General features: G+C 40.9%; 1 protein-coding gene across 2 annotated transcripts in view; it reads right to left on the reverse strand.

The window, feature by feature from the left end:
* Nucleotides 1–20,812, reverse strand: part of TMCC1 (transmembrane and coiled-coil domain family 1) — a gene marked incomplete at its 5' end in the record, with an annotated part of 220,993 nt that extends 200,181 nt beyond the window's left edge. For both annotated transcript variants that reach the window (XM_079933886.1, XM_079933887.1), the window contains one exon: nucleotides 20,719–20,812. The remainder of the gene's footprint in view (nucleotides 1–20,718) is intronic.
* Between the last annotated feature and the right edge of the window lie 470 nt (nucleotides 20,813–21,282).

The raw sequence follows: 21,282 nt of genomic DNA on the forward strand, positions 1-21,282 counted from the left end.
TTCCATCCTCTTTGGATAGGTGCTAAAAAAAATCTAGTTATTGATAAATACCTAGTCCCAACTGAGTATGAGTAGAAAATCTAAGGTAACTCTACTAAAGAAAGAACATGTGGCCAAGCAAATACGTGAAACCACAGAGGGTGTGTAATTTCACAACACTTCCCAGTTCAGCCTATCTGGTAATTCTGTGTTTGCTTGTTTTCAAGAAACTGACTTCAAGGCCATACTGAAACTAAATTTTTAAAAATAAGGTTAAGAATAAACTGAGTCGCAGAATCAGAGCTAGAAAGGATTCTAATGATTTTAAAGATAAAAAATGATATTCTACTTAGTTTACACAGGTAGTTGGTAGCAAAGGTAGAACTGAGGCTTCTAACTCCTGGAAGAGCAACAGGTGTATATTGAGTGCCTAATACCTGTGGCGAACTCTGCTAGGCACTGTGTTAGACCACTGCCCACTACTGTATATCAAGATACCTCCTGGAGACGTTCAAAAACATTTAAGGGTTACATTCTCTCTAACTAAATTTCTCTATAAGGACAAGGCCAAGCATATTAAAATAAGCAGACAGAGGGGAAAAAAACCTTTAAAGTAGGAACGAATTTGGAACTCAAACAATTTACCCTTCCTTCCTGGCTAGGAAAGTTCACATGCTGTTTACCACTAAAAAGATTAAAACCATCAAAAGACATCTCTACCCAAATTTCATGACCCAACAGTCTAAGAAAAATGAGCCTTATTCCTGTCAGAAAAATGATCTGTTTTTCTCACACTAAAGAATTAACTCTGTCACAGGATTAGAGTACAGCCATCTGAGGACAAAAGTCTAGGCAGAAAAAGAACTGATACTGGAATTTGATAAAGACCCTCCGGAAAATGACATTTAGCTGTTTCAATGGCACCTTTCATCTAAGGATCTCAAAACGTTATTTATATTACCAAGAATCAAAACGGTGGCTCCATGGCCCAATAAAGAAACATATCAGTGACCTAGAGGTAATTCAATACTGATGTTCTGAAACTCAGCCTTCTACTCTAAAAACAAAATCTAGTTTTACGTAATCGTACTACGATTGAAATCGTACTATGATAAGAAATACATATTTGGTCTTTGTCTCCAGTTCCTGACACAGAGCTCCTGAAACTCTTGGAATTTCCTGAGTTACAGCAGTGTCTTTTGTTATTCAAAACAAGTCTCTTTCAACCATACCTGAGTTTATGCTAACAAGACGACTCTTGGTGGGAACCCTAGATAGCTTCCAGATAGAAGCCGGTTGCCACAGGAACTATCCCTGTGATTACAGGTTTGGAACTTTCAGACCCTGACCCCAATCTGTGGAAGGGAGAGACTGGACACTGAGTTAGCCACCAATGCCAATGATTTAATCAATCATTCCCAGGTGATGGAAACTCCACAAGACCCCCTAAACAATGGGGTTCAGGGAGCTTGTGGATGGGTGAACACATCAAGGAACTGGGAGGGTGATGCACCTTCAGAGGGCACGGAAGCTCCCCATACCAGCCCTATACATCTCTTATATTTGGCTGTTTCTGAGTTGTATCCTTTATAATAAACCTGTAAATGTAAGTGAAGTGGTTTTTCTGAGTTTTGTGAGTCATCCCAGCAAATTATTGAACCTGAGGAGGGGGTCATGGGAACCCTAGAATTTGCAGCAAAGTCAGAAAGGAGTACAGGTGGCCCAGGGCTTACAACTAGTGTCTACATTGGGGGCAGTCTTATGGAACTGAGACTTTTAACTTATGGATCTGACACTAACTCCAGGTAGACAGGGTCAGAATTGAATAGCTGGACACTCAGTTGGTGTCACAGAATTGAACAAATGGTTGTGGTATGGAAAAACCCACACAAAAGTAGTTAATTCCTAGTCTATATTTGTAAAGCTTGAACATACAACTGGATTTGTTGATATAATCTCCCAGCTTACCTTGCTGCACACACATGAACAGAAAACCCACAAATTTAAGGAATGTTGTCAGAATAGTTGCTACTAATAATAATTAGCAGTAATTTTATGCCATCTATGTGCTTTGTACCAGGCATTAAACTTAGGATAAATTATTTCCAGTGTATGCAATTCTGAAAGGTAGACATGGGCCCCAAAAGCAGATAAGAAAATTAAATCTCATCGTTAAATTTCACACTGTACACAGCAAGTGGCAGAGATGGGGACGAAATCTAGTTTTAACACACACATCCCTGCCTTCTTCTACACTATAGCAGCCTTTACTTTTTATTATGCAGAGTAAAATTATAAACTCTCTAACAATCCTTGAGGATAACATGTCCCAAATTATGCCCTTGAAAGACTAGTCTTAAGAGATGCTCTGTTGAAAAAATAATTATAAAGTAAAAATGAAATTCCATGTACAGATCTAGTATTCTACTTTACACACTTTTTAAAAAACTGCCTTTTTAAACTGTCCTCTCTTGCTGGTTGGCAAACATTTCATTTTTTCTTTTCTTCCCCTTATTAGGGAACTAAGTCAGTAAGACTTTTTATTACTTTCTCATCATTACCGATATTAGCACTAAGGAAAGAGACCATTTGAAATTAGAAAATCTTAAGAGCTCTGAGGGATGAGAAAAACCATGCAGTCCAAACTCTTGCAGGAACTCCTCTCATATTATCTCCAGAAGACAAGCATCCAGCCTACATCTGAATATGTCTAATGACAGAGACCTCATAATTTAGCTATTCCATTGTTGGACAGATCTTATGTTTGAAAGGTCTTCCCCACAGCAGGATGAAATTCACCTCCACTGATGTAGCTTCTACCTGATGTCTGTCCTCTGGAGCAATACAGAAGAGAAGTCTGTTCCCTCTTGCTTAAAACTCTACAAATATATCTAGATAGTTAAGTTTCCAAGTGTTATCTTCTACAGCAAAATAGCTCCTGACTCTTCCACTGTTCTTCACTAGATAAAGGTAGCTACAGCTCTCAGTAGTATTCTGTTCACTTTAATCTGGACAATTTAGATTATCATTGTCCCACTGAAGTGTAGAATCCATAGGTGGACACAATACTCAAGACATAATCTGACAGTACAAGAACAAAGGGACTATTACTTCTTTTAATCTAACACTACATCTATAAATGTTCATCAATGTTAGCCTCTTTTCACAGCTACATCATACAACTACTTTATAGATTATGGTGGCTTTCAAATGAAAAACAAACTATTTGGGACCAGATCATTTCTGTTAAAGAGTAGGACCTTCGATTTCTATCACACCTATCTTGCCACTTTCATACTGCATCTTGCTTAGATCAACTTGATTTTCTTTGATGCAACATATTAGATACCCTCAGAGTTTTAGCATCATTTACAAAATTTTTGGTAAGCATGCATGTTATAGCACTATATTCAAATCCAAATCCATATAGGTTGGCAAAAGCAGAACTTACAATCCTGTGTAATCACTGTGCTTTGTAACAAAATTAATAAGCAAATTAAGTTTAAAAGACAAACCAGGAAAAGATATTTGCAATACATAGTAATAGGCTGATTTCATTACCAAAAATGGCTCCTACAAATTCATAAGGGAAAAAAAATCAATTAATCAATGAAAAAAGAACCGGGACTTCCCTGGTGGCCCAGGGCATAAGACTCCGCGCTCTCAATGCAGGAGGTCTGGGTTTGATCCCTGGCTGGGGAAGTAGATCCCACATGCATGCCGCAACTAAAGAGATCGCATGCTGCAACTAAGATCCCGCTTGCCGCAACTAAGACCCAGCACAGCCAAAATAAATAAATAAATAAATAAATATTTTTTAAAAAAGAAAAAAGAACCGAAGTCTAACATGAACAGCCAGTTCACAGAAAAGGAAATACAAATGATTATTATATAGATGAAAAGATCTTCAACCTCTCCCCTCAAAAAGGGCAATGTAAATTAAATCTATCAATATAATGTGATACCATTTTTTACCTGAGTGGTAAGATCAAAATGTCTGATATTGATAACACATCTAATTTGTAAGCAGTGTGGGGAAACAAGCACTCTTATAGATTGCTGATGGGAATGTAAACTGATTCCAACTCTTTAGAGTACAATGTGGAAATATCTATTAAAAATTTAATTACACCTATCTTTTCTATGGAACATGGATATTCAGCACAGCATTATTTGTAATAGAAAAAGTGCTAGACACTGTTAGTGGTCCACCCAACATCCATTTTTCCCTTCTACCTCCTTAATCAGAACTCAAATTTTGTTCAGGGTGGTTATTTGCCCAACCCCAAAAGATGACTCCTAATTGGCTGCAGCCAACTATGGCTATCACATTCTCTTTGCCAGATAATCACTTTCCAAAACACGCTGGAGGTCAGGGGCAGCAACATGACCCTCACTGAAATGTAAGAAGATGGCGTACACAGCAGTGCTACTCAAACTGTGGTTTGCTGATCCACAGCATCAGCATCACATGGGACCTCATTAGAAATACAAATTCTCAGGCCCCACTCTAAACCTATAGATTTCAGAATCTCTGTCAGTGGATCCCAGGAATTCATATTTTAACAAGCTCCCTAGGTAAGTCTTACACACACTAAAATTCATGAAACACTGTTTAAGAGACTTCTGGGAATTATTTCCTTCCCATTTAAAATGACAGTCTTGGACTCCCCTGGTGGTGCAGTGGTTAAGAATCCGCCTGCCAACGCAGGGGACACGGGTTTGAGCCCTGGTCCGGGAGGATCCCACATGCCGCAGAGCAACTAAGCCCGTGCACCACAACTACTGAGCCTGCGCTCTAGAGCCCGCGACCCACAACTACTGAGGCTGCGTGCTGCAACTACTGAAGCCCGCACACCTAGAGCCCGTGCTCTGCAACAAGAGATGCCACTGCAATGAGAAGCCTGCACACCACAACAAAGAGTAGCCCCTTCTTGCCGCACCTAGAGAAAGCCTGAGTGCAGCAACAAAGACCCAACACAGCCAAAAATAAATAAATAAGTATAAAAAATTAATAAATAAAATAAAATGACAGTCTTCCCAGGAGAAAAATATTTTGTCCTCCATTCCCTTTCTTTAACTGCAGCTAGTTGTACTGCTTAGAGCTGAGGTGGCCATCCAACAACCATGAGGCTACACGGGAAAATGGAAAAGCCAACCTACTGAGGATTAGCTGAGTTAATGACTGGAAAAATGTTGGTCCTAAGTATTACCAAACTATTGAACTAGCCCTGAGCCACCTATCTCCTTACTTCTGTTTATATCAGACAATTTAAACTTTTTACTGTTTAAGTCAGTGTTAGATATTCCGTTACTTTTACAACTGAATGTATCCTAAATGATACACTTCATGTCTATCCATGGAAACTAATGGAGCTTAAATACTTGTGGAAATGAAGTAGCAGATTTGGGGCCAAGACTTGCTAGTGGTCTCAGACTAGTCCTGGTTGTCTTAATGTTGGGCACATGGGAAACCGAAAGAAATAAAATTATAGTAAATACATGACATGGAACACTATGCAGCTGTTAAAAAAAGTGACAAGTTTTTAAGTAGTGATATATTTTATGAGAAAAAAGCTCTGCACACAAAAATGGAACTGTTGGAATAGTAGGGCTCCATGTGAATTTTTAAAAGGTGAGATATAAATAAATACATATACAAACATGCATGTAAAATATCTCTGGAAGGATATACAAAAAACTGGTAAAAAAATAAATGGTCGCTTCTAAGGAGAAGAACTGGGGGTTGGCCATCAGAGATTAAAGGGACATTTTTTTTCATTCCTAAATTGTTGCAACATTTGAGTATTTCTATTCAAAAAATGTTTGAAATAAAAAAATTAAAATTGCTTTTAGACTTACATTATGCAAGAAAAAAAAGAATTTAAAAAGCGGGTCAGGGGCTTCCCTGGTGGCACAGTGTTTCAGAATCTGCCTGCTAATGCAGGGAACATGGGTTCGATCCCTGGTCCGGGAAGATCCCACGTGCCGCGGAGCAACTAAGCCTGTGCACCACAACTACTGAGCCCGCGCACCTAGAGCCTGTGCTCCACAACGAAAGAAGCCACCGCAATGAGAAGCCCGCGCACTGCAACAAAGAGCAGCCCCCACTCGCCGCCAACTAGAGAAAGCCAGCGCATGGCAACGAAGACCTAACACAGCCAAAAATGAATAAATAAAATTTAAAGAAAAAATACACTTTACTTAAAAAAAAAACGGGCCAGAGTAGTGACAATGTCAAAATGGAAGTCAGATCATGTCATACCACCGCCCAAAATCCTCCAAAGGCTTACTTCACTCAACATAAAGCTAAAGTCTTGAGCTCCCCTGGTGGTGCAGTGGTTAAGAATCCACCTGCCAATGCAGGGGACACAGGTTTGACCCCTGTTCCGGGAAGATCCCACATGCCGTGGAGCAACTAAGCCCGTGTGCCACAACTACTGAGCCTGCGCTCTAGAGTCTGCAAGCCACAATTACTGAAGCCCACGCGCCTAGAGCCTGTGCTCTGCAACAAGAGAAGCCACTGCAATGAGAAGCCCATGCACCGCAAAGAAAAGCAGCCCCCACTCGCCGCAACTAGAGAAAGCCTGTGCGCAGCAATGAAGACCCAACGCAGCCATAAATAAATAAATAAATAAAGTTATTAAAAAAAAAAAAGCTAAAGTCTTAGAAGGACCAACAGGACCAGCAACAACTGGAAGCTTAGAAATGGGCCCCACCTCAGACCTAAAAAATCAGAATCTGAAGTTTAAAAAGAACACCCTAGGTAATTTATGTGCACATTAAAGTTTGAAAAGCACTTCCATAAGGCACCATAAGATAAGAACCTACCCTCCCCAACCCTTGCCATTCCTCATGCAAGCTTGTGTCTCAGGACCTTTACACTTGCCATTTGCTATGCCTGGAATGCTCTTCTCATATTTCTGCATTTCTCTCTCACCTCTTTCAAGACTTGACTCAAATGTGACCTTCTCTGTAAGGTTGTCTGTGATCACTAAATCCCTCCCCTCAATAAGCCCTATTCCTCTTTCCCATTTTTACTTTTCTCATCAGAACTTGTCATCATAGGTTAAAAAAACTACATTTTTACTTATTTATTTTGTTTATTCTATCTCCCCATATAACATATAAAATAAGCTCTATAAAGGCAGAGATTTTTGTCAGTTTTCTTCCCCAGTGCCTAGAACACAGTAAGCACTCAATAAATATTTTTAAGACATAAAATAAACAAATGAGGTCTCTCTTCAAAACACTACCCAAAAGATCTTGTAAAATGGTTCCTTACCATACAAACCAACATTTTCTCAGCATTACACCACATAGATCCACTTTTTATAATATAATGAGCACCTACTATATAATTAGGCACTATAAACACTAATGTCCAACCATGATTAAAAATGGAGATTTAAAAATCTGATTCATACAACCTAAGTGTCCATTATCGGATGAATGGATAAAGAAGTTGTGGCACATATATACATGGAATATTACTCAGCCATAAAAAGAAACGAAATTGAGCTATTTGTAATGAGGTGGATGGACCTAGAGTCTGTTATACAGAGTGAAGTAAGTCAGAAAGAGAAAAACAAATACCGTATGTTAACACATATATATGGAATTTAGGAAAAAAAATATGTCATGAAGAACCTAGGGGTAAAACAGGAATAAAGACACAGACCTACTAGAGAATGGACTTGAGGATATGGGGAGGGGGAAGGGTAAGCTGCGACAAAGCGAGAGAGAGGCATGGACATATATACACTACCAAACGTAAGGTAGATAGCTAGTGGGAAGCAGCCGCATAGCACAGGGAGATCAGCTCGGTGCTTTGTGACCACCTAGAGGGGTGGGATCGGGAGGGTGGGAGGGAGGGAGACGCAAGAGGGAAGAGATATGGGAACATATGTATAACTGATTCACTTTGTTATAAAGAAGAAACACACCATTGTAAAGCAATTATACTCCAATAAAGATGTAAAAAAAAAAGAAATTAAAAAAAAATCTGATTCATGACTGGGCTGTACCATCAAAAAGTTTGCAGAAATAAAACCTGAGTCTTTGAGTGAAAATAAAACAGATATGCCTACAGCTCTTTCAATGCAATAACAATCCTTTATATTGATAAAACAGTCTTCCAAATTTTTTCATCTGATTCTCAACAATCCAATAAGGTTTGTGTAAAGCAAGCATCGATAACACATTTTAGAGATGAGAAAACAAACACTCTTTAACTCTCAAAGTATGGCCATAATAATGTCAAAACTGGGACTGAAGTCTCTCAATATTTAGATCAAAACTCTACAATATCACACCTCCTCTTGCAAATGATACTGAACGAGACTATAAAATCATATAGCCATATATTATGCTGAAGACAGTGAGCTTTCCCAAACCACCCAGTGCCTATGCAGAATGGGAGCAAACAAACTCATTAAAGTCACAACCTCAAGTTGAGGAATAAGGATTCGGACTGCTTCTTCCTGTTACTTTATAAGGTTAACCCAGAGTCCAATGACATTCACCAAGAATATAAGAAATGAGGGGCTTCCCTGGTGGCGCAGTGGTTGAGAGTCTGCCTGCTGATGCAGGGGACACGGGTTCATGCCCCAGTCCGGGAAGATCCCACGTGCCGCGGAGCTGCTGGGCCCGTGAGCCATGGCCGCTGAGCCTGCTCATCCGGAGCCTGTGCTCCGCAACGGGAGAGGTCACAACAGTGAGAGGCCCGCGTACCGCAAAAAAAAAAAAGAAATGAGCTTGTTATATTGCACATCAAGAAAGTTATTCCTGGGACTTCCCTGGTGGTCCAGTGTGTAAGACTCTGTACTTCCACTGCAGGGGGCAAAGGTTCAATCCCAAGGAAATAAGATCCCGCATGCCTCGCGGCGCAGCCAAACAAAAATAAAGTTATTACTGAGCTATGATGACTGCTAGAAAAAAGGAAGAATAGGAGAAAGTAAGATGGAATAAATGAGAACTGAGTTCTACTGAGGAAAGAGTCAGCGTTATAATATGATGTCATACTGCTGAGTGCCTAAGTGATGCAATTTTGCAACAGAAGAAAAAAGACATACCTCCTCAAAATCCCAGCACAATGGCTTTCTTTTCTTTGCATAGATGAGGATCAACAGTTGTAATCCAATGTTTCCCAAAAATTTATTTTTAAAAAAGACAGAGAAGGCTTCCCTGGTGGCACAGTGGTTGAGAGTCCACCTGCCGATGCAGGGGACACGGGTTCGTGCCCTGGTCCGGGAAGATCCCACATGCCGCGGACCGGCTAGGCCAGTGAGCCTGTGCCTCCGGAGCCTGTGCTCCACAACGGGAGAGGCCACAACAGTGACAGGCCCGTGTACCACAAAAAATAAATAAATAAATAAATAAATAAAAAGAGAAGTAGAAGATCCATATAAAAAGAAATTTAATCTGGGAAGATGGAGACTGTCTTCTAAATCTTATGCTCAAGAGCAGCTGTTCACCAACTGTCAGCATCTTAATAAAGTGCTGTCGAGTAAAGAGAGTAATACCTGCTGGAACAGAGGAGCTAGAAGAGAGTCTTAAGAGTCTATTACTCTCAAGAGAGTAATACCTGTTGGAACAGAGGAGCTAGAAGAGAAAAAAATACTACTGAATGCAAACGTCTGGCTAGCAAACAATTACCAGTTGTTACTCTGCAACATTTTTCAGGTTGATATAGTGAACATCAGATCACATGGAGGTAACACAAGTGACCTAGCCCAGTCAGACTGGGGTTATCAATGACAGCAGCAATCCAGCTCTCTGATTAATAATAAATAAGCAGTAAAGAAAATATAGAAATCTATTTCATGTTTTTTATTGCAAGATGATGGTCATATCATACAACCAAACATAGGCAAATAATATTGCCAAAAACACCAAAGCACTCTAGTGCCTTATAAAACAAATACTGTAGAACTACCAATGCAGATGTCTATGTCAGCAAAAAATACAGAATAATCATGCAAAAAATACATATTTAGGTCTCACAGAAAAGCAAAGTTAATGTGGAAACTGAGGGACATCAAAGTTAATTTAACACATAGGGTGATTTTGTGTACCCCTGTTAGGTATCTTACAGAACTTGTTATATTTTGGTGGCAAATTAAGGTAGTGTTTCCTAATACCTGCCATATCACCACATTTCTATCACACTACAAATTATAGAATATATAGAAGGCGGAAATGAAATACAATTGACCCTTGACCAACATGGATTTCAACTGTACAGGTCCACTCATACATGGATATTTTTTGATGGTAAATATTACAATACTACGCAGTTCATGGCTGGTCAAATCCGAGGATGCACAGGAACCTTAGATACAGAGGGCCAACTATAAATTATATGTGGATTAACTCCTGCACTGCTCAAGGGTCAACTGTACATTGAATGGCATTAACAGAAGATAGGGACAATGCATTAGAAAGGATTAGTGAATGTAAAGACATAACAGCAACTATCCAAAATGAAACCTGGAATACAAGAAGAAAAAGAGCAGAGCATCAGTGACCTATGGGACAAACTCAAGGAACCTAATAATATACGTATAATTAGAAGCTTGGGTGTGTATGGGAGTGGAGGAAGTTTGAAAAAATAATATACAAAAATTTGCCAAATTTGATGAAGACCATATACCCACAGAGCCAAGAAGCTCAATAAACACCAAGTACAAGAAACATGAAGAAAATGAAAATTCCAACAAGGAATAACCAAAGTCAAAATGCTTAAAATCAGAGATACAGAGGAAAAAATCTTAAAAGCAGGTAGAGGAATACAAAATGGGAGAAAACATTTGAAAATCATATATCTGATAAGTAATTAATATCCAGAATATAGAAAGAACGCCTACAAATCAATGATCATAAAAAAAAATCCAATTCAAAATGGGCAAACGACTTGAAAAAGACATTTATCCAAAAATATATGAATGGCCAATTAGCACATGAATGATGCTCAACATAACTTATCAAGAAAACACAAATCAGGGGTTCCCTGGTGGCGCAGTGGTTGAAAGTCCGCCTGCCGATGCAGGGGACACGGGTTCGTGCCCAGGTCTGGGAAGGTCCCACATGCCGTGGAGCGGCGAGGCCCGTGAGCCATGGCCGCTGGGCCTGCGCGTCCAGAGCCTGTGCTCCGCAACGGGAGAGGCCACAACGGTGAGAGGCCTGCATACCGCAAAAAAAAAAAAAAAAAAAAAAAAAAGAAAACACAAATCAAAACCACAATGAGATACCACCTCATACTCATTAGGATGGCTACTATCCCAAAACAAACCAAACAAACAAACAAAAACAGAAAATAACAATGTTGGCAAGGATGTGGAGAAACTGGGACCCTTATGCACTGTTGGTGGGAACATAAAACATTCCACCTTTCCACAGCCGCTATGGAAAACAGTATGGCAATTCTTCAAAATTTAAACACAGCATTACCATATGATCCAGCAATTCCACTTCTGGGTATAAACTCAAGAGAATTAAAACCAAGATCTGAAATAGGTATCTGTACATCTCTGTTCACAGCAGCATGAAGCACAATAGCTAAAACATAAAAACAAGCCAAGTGAAAACAAAACAAAGAACAACCCAAGTGAAAACAAAACAAACAAAACAACCCAAGTGAAAACAACAGATGAATGGATAAGCCAAATGTGGTGTATACCTACAATGGAATATTATTTGGTCTTAAAAAAGGAAGGAAATTCCAACATATGCTACAACATGCATGAACTTTGACAACATTATGCTAAATGAAACAAGCCAGTCACAAAAGGACAAATACTATATGATTCCACTTATATGAAGTACTAAGAGTACTCAAAATCATAATGACAGAAAGTAGATTGGCAGTTGCCAGGGGCTGGAGGGAGGGGGGAATGGGGAGTTATTGTTTAATAGGTATAGCATTTCAGTTCTGCAAGATGAAAAGCGTTCTGGAGATAGATGGCTGTAATGTTCACAAAATGATATAAATGTACTTAATACCACTGAACAGTACTTAAGATAATTAACATGGTAAATTTTATGTTATGGTAATTTTATGTTATACCAGAATTTTTAAAAATTTAAAGAAAAATGAAAGGTAGCCAGAAGAAAACAATCGCACATTATGTACACAGGGATAAAGACAAGAATGACAGCCAACTTCTTATTGGAAAGAATGCAGGCCAGAAGACAGTGAAGCAACATCTCTAAAGTACTGAAACAAAAAACAAACAAACAAAAAGACTGCCAGCCAAGAATTCTATATCCAGCGAAAACAGCCTCTATAAATCAAGGCAAATTAAAGACTTCTTCAGACATACAAAAATCCATGAAAGGATTCATTGCCAGCAAATCTGCACCACAAGAAATGTTAAAAGAAGTCCATCTTTCAGAAGGAAAATGTACCAGGTAGAAATCTATAACTACAAAGAAAAATGAAGAGCACTGGAAATGGTAAATAGAATACACATACAGTACTTGACAAAGGCTTTAATTACAATGAGATAGAAGATTCACCTACATTATTAAAATAAAGCGTTAGGGTTAACACTAACAAGATACACATATCATAATACACGTATCTTCCAAAATGCCTGTCTTCCAAAATAAAGTACCTTGATTAACCGAACTCATTTCCCATCACACATTTCTGTAAATTACAGAGTCAATATTATCTTTTTTATAAAAAGAAACCCCGGGCTTCCCTGGTGTCGCAGTGGTTGAGAGTCCGCCTGCCGATGCAGGGGACATGGGTTCGTGCCCCGGTCAGGGAAGATCCCACATGCCGCGGAGCGGCTGGGCCCGTGAGCCATGGCCGCTGAGCCTGCGCGTCCGGAGCCTGTGCTCCGCAACGGGAGAGGCCACGACAGTGAGAGGCCCGCATACCGCAAAAAAAAAAAAAAAAAATTAAACAAAAAAGAAACCCCAAGGTACAAGTTATTTGTCCAGTAATAGTGAGTCTCTTAGAGAACTGAAATTAAAATATTCTTGGTTCCAGTCCAGTGTTCTATTACACAAACCCTTTTAAAGGGCCTGCCTACAGACATTTCCCTGGAATAAAGTATGATGGCAGTTAATATATAATTTATCTATTTTCCATCATCTCCAGGGAACCCCAGAGTCACTTAGAAGCTACAAAGACAGCAAAGAATGTTCCTTGCTTCCAAGAAGTCTGAAAAACAATATTAGCTTTTAATAAATTGGTCAGGTTACCCCAAATTGGCAAAAGAAGAAAACATTTGCCAAGTCTTCTTGAGGAAAATGAATTTATCAAAGCAAAGGTGTCAAAGCAGTAACAGCAAAACAAAGCTTCAGGGTTGGGTGCTGAAATAGGAAAAAGAAAACACTAATATTTAATGCCACTCTATTATAGTCCAAACCTCAGAGGGAATGTGGTTAGTAAGAATAAAACCTCTGTAAAATCACTGATGCCAAACAGACTACAGAATGGGAATCTTGCCTACTATCCCTCTGAATACAAAATGTTAAACACAATTCATACACTCAGATTCCTTGAGACCACAGGCAGATCTTATAATCCAACTTCACAGTGAGTGAATCTCACTCTCAGAAAGACTAAATGGTACACAGCATAATTCAGGATATTCCTCTAACAGAATTCTAGGGGAAAGCTACTGCTGTTACCCTATCTGGACCAACATTCTTTACTCTGTAAAGACAAAAGGAAAATTATGTGATTTCATAATGAATATCATGCCAAGAGAAAGTAGCCTTCTTTCAGCACTTTACTCCAAGTAAGCCAACAGGTAACTGTCCTCCTAATATAAAAATAAAATTTATCAAAAGAAATATTATTAGTTATAAACCCAAGAGAATTTAAAACGTATGTTCAAACAAAAACTTATACACGAATGTTCATAACAGCATTATTCATAATTGCCAAAAAGTGAAAACAATGCAAATGTCCATCACTGATGAATGATTCAACAAAATGTGATCTATCCATACAATGAATTATTATTCAGCCATAAGAAAGACATTAAGTACTGAAACATGCTACAACATAGATGAACCTTAAAAACATTAAGTAAAAGAGGGCTTCCCTGTTGGCGCAGTGGTTAAGAATCCGTCTGCCAATGCAGGGGACATGGGTTTGATCCCCGGTCCGGGAAGATCCCACATGCCGCGGTGCAACTAAGCCCGTGCACCACAACTACTGAGCCTGCGCTCTAAAGCCCGCGCGTCTAGAGCCTGCGCTCTAGAGCCCGCGCGTCTAGAGCCTGCGCTCTAGAGCCCGCGCGTCTAGAGCCCGCGCTCTGCAGCAAGAGAAGCCACCGCCATGAGGAGCCCGTGCACAGGAACGAAGACCCAACGCAGCCAACAAAAAATAAATAGTAAAGATAAATAAATTTTTAAAAAATTAAGTAAAAGAAGCCAGAAACAAAAGGCCATTTGTTATATGATTTCATTTAAATGAAATGTACAGAACAGACAAACCAATAGGGACAAAAATCAGACTAGTGATTGACAGAGGATGAGGAAAGGAACTGCTTAACGGATACGAGGTTTCATTTTGGGATGATGAAAATATTCTGGATCTAGACAGTGGTGGTGGTGGTGGTGGTGGCTGCACAACATTGTGAATGTACTAAAAGCCTCTGAACCACACATTTTAAATGGTGAAAATGATGAATTTTATGTTATGTGAATTTTACCTCAGTAGGAAAAAAGAAGTATTTTCTAAGTGTTAGTTATTTAGTACCTGTATCTCTCACTACTTAACCAAATGCTGTGTTCATAAAAATCTTTCAAAAACACTTTTTAAAAATTTAATATACTGACATTCTAGAAAAGAACAGAGACAGTACACGGATCACTGGTTGTCAGGGGCTGGTGAGGGGGGAGTTAAATAGGTGAGGCACAAGTTTTTTAGAGCACTGAAACTACTCTATATGACACTGTAATGCTGAATATAAGATATTAGAAGTTTGTCAAAACCCATAGAACTTTAAAGCACAAAGAATAAACCTTAATGTGTGCAAATTTTGAAACAATCATTTGAGAGATAAAGAGATCTCAGCATGGAATGTAGAATGCAATAAAACAATCTAAATCTATTACACATATGAAACCACCTCATTTGGAGGTGGAGGAATAAGGTGCTGACCCCTAAGTAATGATGGAAATAAGTGGAGTCTATCAGTCTAAAGGCAAAAGGAACTATCCATAAGCACTGTACTCTAGTTGATAAAGTGTTTTCCCACAGGGGGACAGATTAACAATTCTCAAACCACTTCACATGAATACTGGAACTGAAGAATTAAGTAAATGGATGCCAGAGGGTGGGAGCCAGGTTTCTCACTGGTGGAGTGGAAGAGGTTACAATGATCCATGTGGTAAGGAATTAGCGTTGGAAATATCAGTATGAATTCATGTTTAGCTTAATAGACAAATGGCTACATACAGAAATATTTATAGATATGTGTATATACACAGCTTAATATATACACCCATCTCCTTGCTCTGTCACTCAGACTGCCTAGAAGCAACAACACTCTGGTAGCAACCAGCACATCTAGCACCCAAATCTTGGTTTCAAATACCATTTTCCAACACAAGGAACTAGAGCTCCTTAGAAAAATGACTGTACGACTGAGGAATGACATATAAAAGATGAGCCTGAAGCATTTTATGTTGCCAAAAAGAAAGTATTCACACACAAAGGGGAGGGATACAGGAGCCAACTGAAAGGGCTCCCAGTGGCCAAAGCTGGACAATTTGAGCAATGATATTTATGTAGATACTCTACCTTTAAGGAGGTAGAGCATAACTCATCACTCACCAAGTGTGGGCTATGCATAGTGACTTTCTTCCAGAGTATAGTATAGAAAGGGAGGCACAAAAGGGTAGCTTTACAGTGGAGAAAACAAACACTAGCACAAGTTAAGTGATGAAGATTAACAGTAACACTGATAAGTCATATGTACTCTTGATATGTGATGAGAATGGCACTTTACCTCTGTGGTCTTCCTTCCAAAATCATACTACATCAGTCTAACCATTAGAAAAACATCAGACAAATGTCCAATTGAAAGACATTCTACAAAAATACCTGATCAGTTATCTTCAAAATTGCCAAGGTCATTAAAAACAAGGAAAGTCTGATATATTGCCTCAACCAAGAGAAGCTAAGGAGACATGACTATTAAATGTAATGTGGCATGCTGAATGGGATCCTGGAACACAAAAAAGGACATTAAAGAAAAAACTGTGGAACTCTGAATAAAGTATAGACTTAGTAACAATGCATCAATATTGATTAATTGTGACATATGTAACACATTAATGTAAGATGTTAATAATTGGGTGTGGGAAACCGGGTGTGGGATAGACAGGAACTCTCTGTACTAGCTCTACAATAATTCACTAAATCTAACACTGCTCTAAATAAAACATTTATTATTTTTTAATTTTTTTTGCGGTACGCGGGCCTCTCACTGTTGTGGCCTCTCCCGTTGGGGAGCACAGGCTCCGGACGCGCAGGCTCAGCGGCCATGGCTCACGGGCCCAGCCGCTCCGCGGCATCTGGGATCCTCCCGGACCGGGGGACGAACCCGTGTCCCCTGCATCAGCAGGCGGACTCTCAACCACTGCGCCACCAGGGAAGCCCCTAAAACATTTATTTTTAAAGTTTATTTTTATAAAGTTGTAAACATTTATACATGGTCTTGGCCCTCAAGAAGCTTGTCTCATTGTGAGGTAAGATACATGCTCATGAAAGAAGTATAAAATACAAAAGTAAGAAAATATTAAATTGAGAAATACAGATAAAAGTATTTAGGAATATGGAGAAGGTCTACAAGTGTAAGGGAAAACTTCATCAAGGAGGTAAAACTTAAGTTTGTACCTTAAAATGTACTTCAGGGTACCAAAGTAAAAAAGAACGATGATAAATTGGTACACTTACAAGAAACAGAAGGGTGAAGAAGCAAGGAAAAACTAAAAGAAATGAAAGTATTTAGCCCTGAAAAGTGAAGACTTAAATAAGAGGCATAAGAGCAGTGTCCAAATACTTCAAGGGTCATGTAACAGAACTAACAGAGTTACATCATATGCCCATTTAACTTACTAGCTGACCTCTGGTAAAATGTGACCAACACTCAAGGACAAAGAGAGTGACAGCTGCTCTACAGAGCCACAACAGGAAATGCCAATTTGGAAAGACAGGAAGCAGGTGGCCAAGTTCTTCTCTACAACTTTCAGAGGACAGTGTGCATGTGAGCCCAATGAAGCAGAAACTTAGATTCAAATCCTGCAAACATTTATTGACCACTTACCATGCGCCAGGTGCTTCCATACATATTATCTCATTTAATATTCATAACATATCGATAAACATTTATTAATGTTTTGTATTTATACATTAACAGCCTCAATGTACAAATACAGTAAAATTAATCCTGCAAGAAAGCAGGAACACATTAAAATTCTCCACCATCCCCCACTCTCTGATAAGCATTTGATAGCTCTTAAAAGGCAAAATTTTTTTGAAGGCCTACATATCTACATAATTTTCTCCCTCTTGCTCCTTCCTTCAGTCAAGCTTAGTGGCTCTCGGTCTGTAAAATGCTTAAGAACTAAATAATTATAAATGCAAAAACATGCACACTACGCTTTTTAAACAATTTAAGGGATTTTCAAATACAGTTTTCATCTTATGTAATTTTTGTCTCAAGCACTGACTTTAGAGCCAAATCCTGTGGATGAGGTGCAGCCCCATCTCAGGCTTATTCCATGGGCACTGTAAGGCAGCATCAGGGAAAGGAGGTAGAGAGGCTGACTCCTACTGCAACATGAAGAAGAACATTCTAACAACAATCAGAGCTATCTAAAAATGGCACGGGCTACCTCAAAGTAATGAATTTTCTGTCATCAAGGGTGTTCAAACAGAGGCTGAAAAATCACTGAGAACATATGAGAAGAGAGCAATTGGGTAAGAAGCTAAAATCTCTTCCAAATCTTAGATTCTATAATGGGAAGACTTTTAAAACCTGACAGGTGGGCAATCTAGCTGAGAACAAGAAAATGAAGAAAGACACCAAGGCAAGAATGACATGGTATGTGGAAAAGCCCAATGCTGGGGAAACACAGAAGCTCATTTCCATCAGTAGTTGCCTGTATTTGCTATTTCATCTGCCAGGAAAGCTCTTTCATCTCTTAGGCCACAGCTCAAACATCTTCTCCTCTTTGAGGCCTCCCCACCACCCCCACCAGTCACTCACTTGTCACATCAGCTTGTTTTATTTTCTTCATGGTTCACATTAGGAGTCAGCAAACTTTTTCTTTAAAGGGCCAGATCACAGGCCAAATCCAGCTTGCCCCATGTTTTTGTATGGCCTATGAGCTAAGAATGGTTTTTACATTTTTAAATGGTTGAAAAAAATCAAAAAGCAGAATTCAAACGTTTTGTGACACGGGAAAATTGTATGAAATTAAAATTTCAACGTCCAAAGTTTAATGAGAACACAGACACACTCGTTCATGTACTGTACTGCCTGTGGCTGCTTTTGCACTAAAACAAGACAGTTGAGCAGCTGCAACAGAGACTGTATGGCCCATAAAGCCTAAAATATTTAGTTTCTGGTCTTTTACAGAAAAAGTTTGCTAATCACTAATTTGTAGCATTACCTGAAATTATCTCTATTTGCTTATTTGCTATCCTCATTCTCACACACACAGAATAAAGCTCCATGAGGGCAGGGACTCTGCCCCCCACTGTTGCTCAGTACTTACCTAGAAAAAAATCCTGGAACAAAATAAGGGCTCAACAAATACTTGACTGATAAATTAATGAGTGATCCATAAATACCACTCTGAGGAGTTCAAACTTAAGCCTTCAGCCATTATAGGTTTTGTACATATATGACAGGCAAAAGAAAAGGGGAAATATTCCAGTAGAGGGGAGCAAAGAGTTTAAAGTAATGGTGGTCATCAATTAGTCCAGGTTATTGGGTTTCTTCATTAAATTGTACAGGTTTTTTGTGCTCATAAAAGATTCTCTCAACTACTGTAAGGTGTCACAACACTGTCAGCTGACTGTGCTTCTGTTTATCGTAAGATGCAAATACTCTGAGAAATCTCATTTCCTATACCTGGTACACAGCAGCCACACCATGCCAAAGCTTAATAAGTACTCATAATTTTAATAGATCTAGATCACGTGCTAATGAATTTTTAATATCTGAATCCTTCCTATGCTGCTGATCATCAATCTATTCTGTAAGCAGCTGAAAACTCTTCAGAAATTAAAAGGTTACCACCCACAGACCAGAAGCAGCTTTATAATCTTTCTATACTAGCCAGAGAGTGGGTGTGTGATTTCAAAAAAAAATACAAGTCAACTCTGTCGGTAGAGAACAAGGTATTGTTGCATTAAAATCCCACCCATAAGCATCATTTGTTACACACTAGTAAAACTACCACCTACTCATAATCCGAGTCTCACTCTTCCAATACAAGTGGAGAAAAAAATGTATCTACCTCCTGGAGGAATCTTGTCATTAACACATTAACATTTTCATAAGGTTCTCTCCTTCCAGGCTTTGCAACAATTTCTATACACAGGTACTTCAAAGACAAGGATTTGGTTTAGTCAATAACTTCCAAATGTAAGATACTGGTCAGACGGCATAAACAAATCAAAGTTTTGTTTTATTCTAAAGCAGCTACCTGCTTTTTAATTTAGGAATTCAGACCTTTCATAGAGATGCTTATGGTACAGGTACCTCTGATAAGTATGTCAGACTTAACAGCAACCATTTTGGATTAAGACAAGTGTGTGTTCATCTTCCTTTCCTCTATGACAAGTCAGGATGAAAAGGCAGCCTGCAAAAGCACTGGCTAAGATCTACCAAGACTAATGTGTAAAGTGTCACCAAAGAAGAGAGGGGAAATCAGCCAACAGTTTAAGTGGGCTGCTTCAAGAAACTACTGCAGATTCACCTGGGGGATGTTCACCATCAATGTTAGCGATGAACCAAACCAACCCCTGGACAAACACTACACATACCTTTGCTTAAGCTGAAAAAGCTGGGGTCTGCAAGCTATAAATGGATCTCTGGCCCTTTAGAGAAGGTGCAACTCACTGAGCCCCTCTTCCCTTCCTAAAAGGGTTAATAAAAGGCACCTGGGACCCAGCCCAGACTCGCATGCCACCGCGCACCACCAATTCCCCCCGTTCCCAGAACTGCCGGCTCCCTCCTCCCCTCAAACGACAAGTTCAAAGTCAAAACAAAAGGTGCAAAACTGCTTTCAGGTGGCAACGGCTAAGCCCCAGTGGCCAACTTCTAGGGACGCCAGGGCAAGCGAGGGCTCGTAGGATCCCCGACCCCCTAGAGCCAGCTTCCAGACAGTCCTTCGGGCCTCGGCCCACCTCCTCACACGTCCCTCCCTCCCCGCGGCCCTGGATGGGGTGCTGGGAAGGGGGCGAGGCGAAGGGGAGGGGAGAGAAACCCCAGGGTCAAAATGACAGCGGAACGGGCCAGGAGAGGAAAGAGGCCCGGAGGGATGCTGGGGGTCGAGCCCTAGGCCCAGGGCTTCAGCCCCGAACGGTGGCGACCAAGGGTCCCACCCGCCCCAGGCCGCGAGCGGGAGGCCCGGGCCGCGTCGGCGGCGCCGCCCGGCCACGCTCCCCTCACAACTCTCCCCTCCCGGGCCACAGGGGCCGTTGAGGGGCCGCGGCCGCCGCCAGCGTCGGAGGCGGGGGCACTCACTCACCGGCGGGGAGGGGAGGAGCAGCCGGCGTCTCCGCCAGCGCCGTCGCTCGCGCTCAAGCACCGGCTCCTGCCGCTGCGGCCGCCGAGCCCGGTCCATCCCCCCCCAACCACCCCCCTCCCGGCCCTCCCCCCGCGCCGCCTCAGCCGCCTCAGCCGCCGCCTCCGCAGCCGCCGCAGTCGCCACAGCCTCCTCAGTCCCAGCACGGGAGCGCGAACCGGCGCGAGGAGGCCAGAGCGCGCGCGCCCGCCGCCACCACCCACAACCTCCGCCCCCGGCAGGCGGCGCACGCGCGAGGCGGCGGCGGGCGCGCGCACGCTGCAGGGGGGGCACGGCCCCGAAAGACGTGGCCCCGCCCACCCACGCGGTGCCGGGGGCCTGGGCTGTTTCGCTGCAGGTTAGCTCTTCACCGCCTGAAGCTCTGGGAAGCGAGTTCCTCTGGCCTGGCCCCGATTTCTGAGAGCGAAGGGCCACGGCAGCTCAGGTGTGAGCGGATTTCTGACCAATGCTCCGGGTCCCTCACCTGTTCTGCTTACCGTCAATCGTAAGGCCTTCTTTCCTCCTCGG

This window comes from Stenella coeruleoalba, assembly GCF_951394435.1.
Source record: "Stenella coeruleoalba genome assembly, chromosome: 10".
In the NCBI taxonomy this organism is placed as follows: Eukaryota; Metazoa; Chordata; class Mammalia; order Artiodactyla; family Delphinidae; genus Stenella; species Stenella coeruleoalba.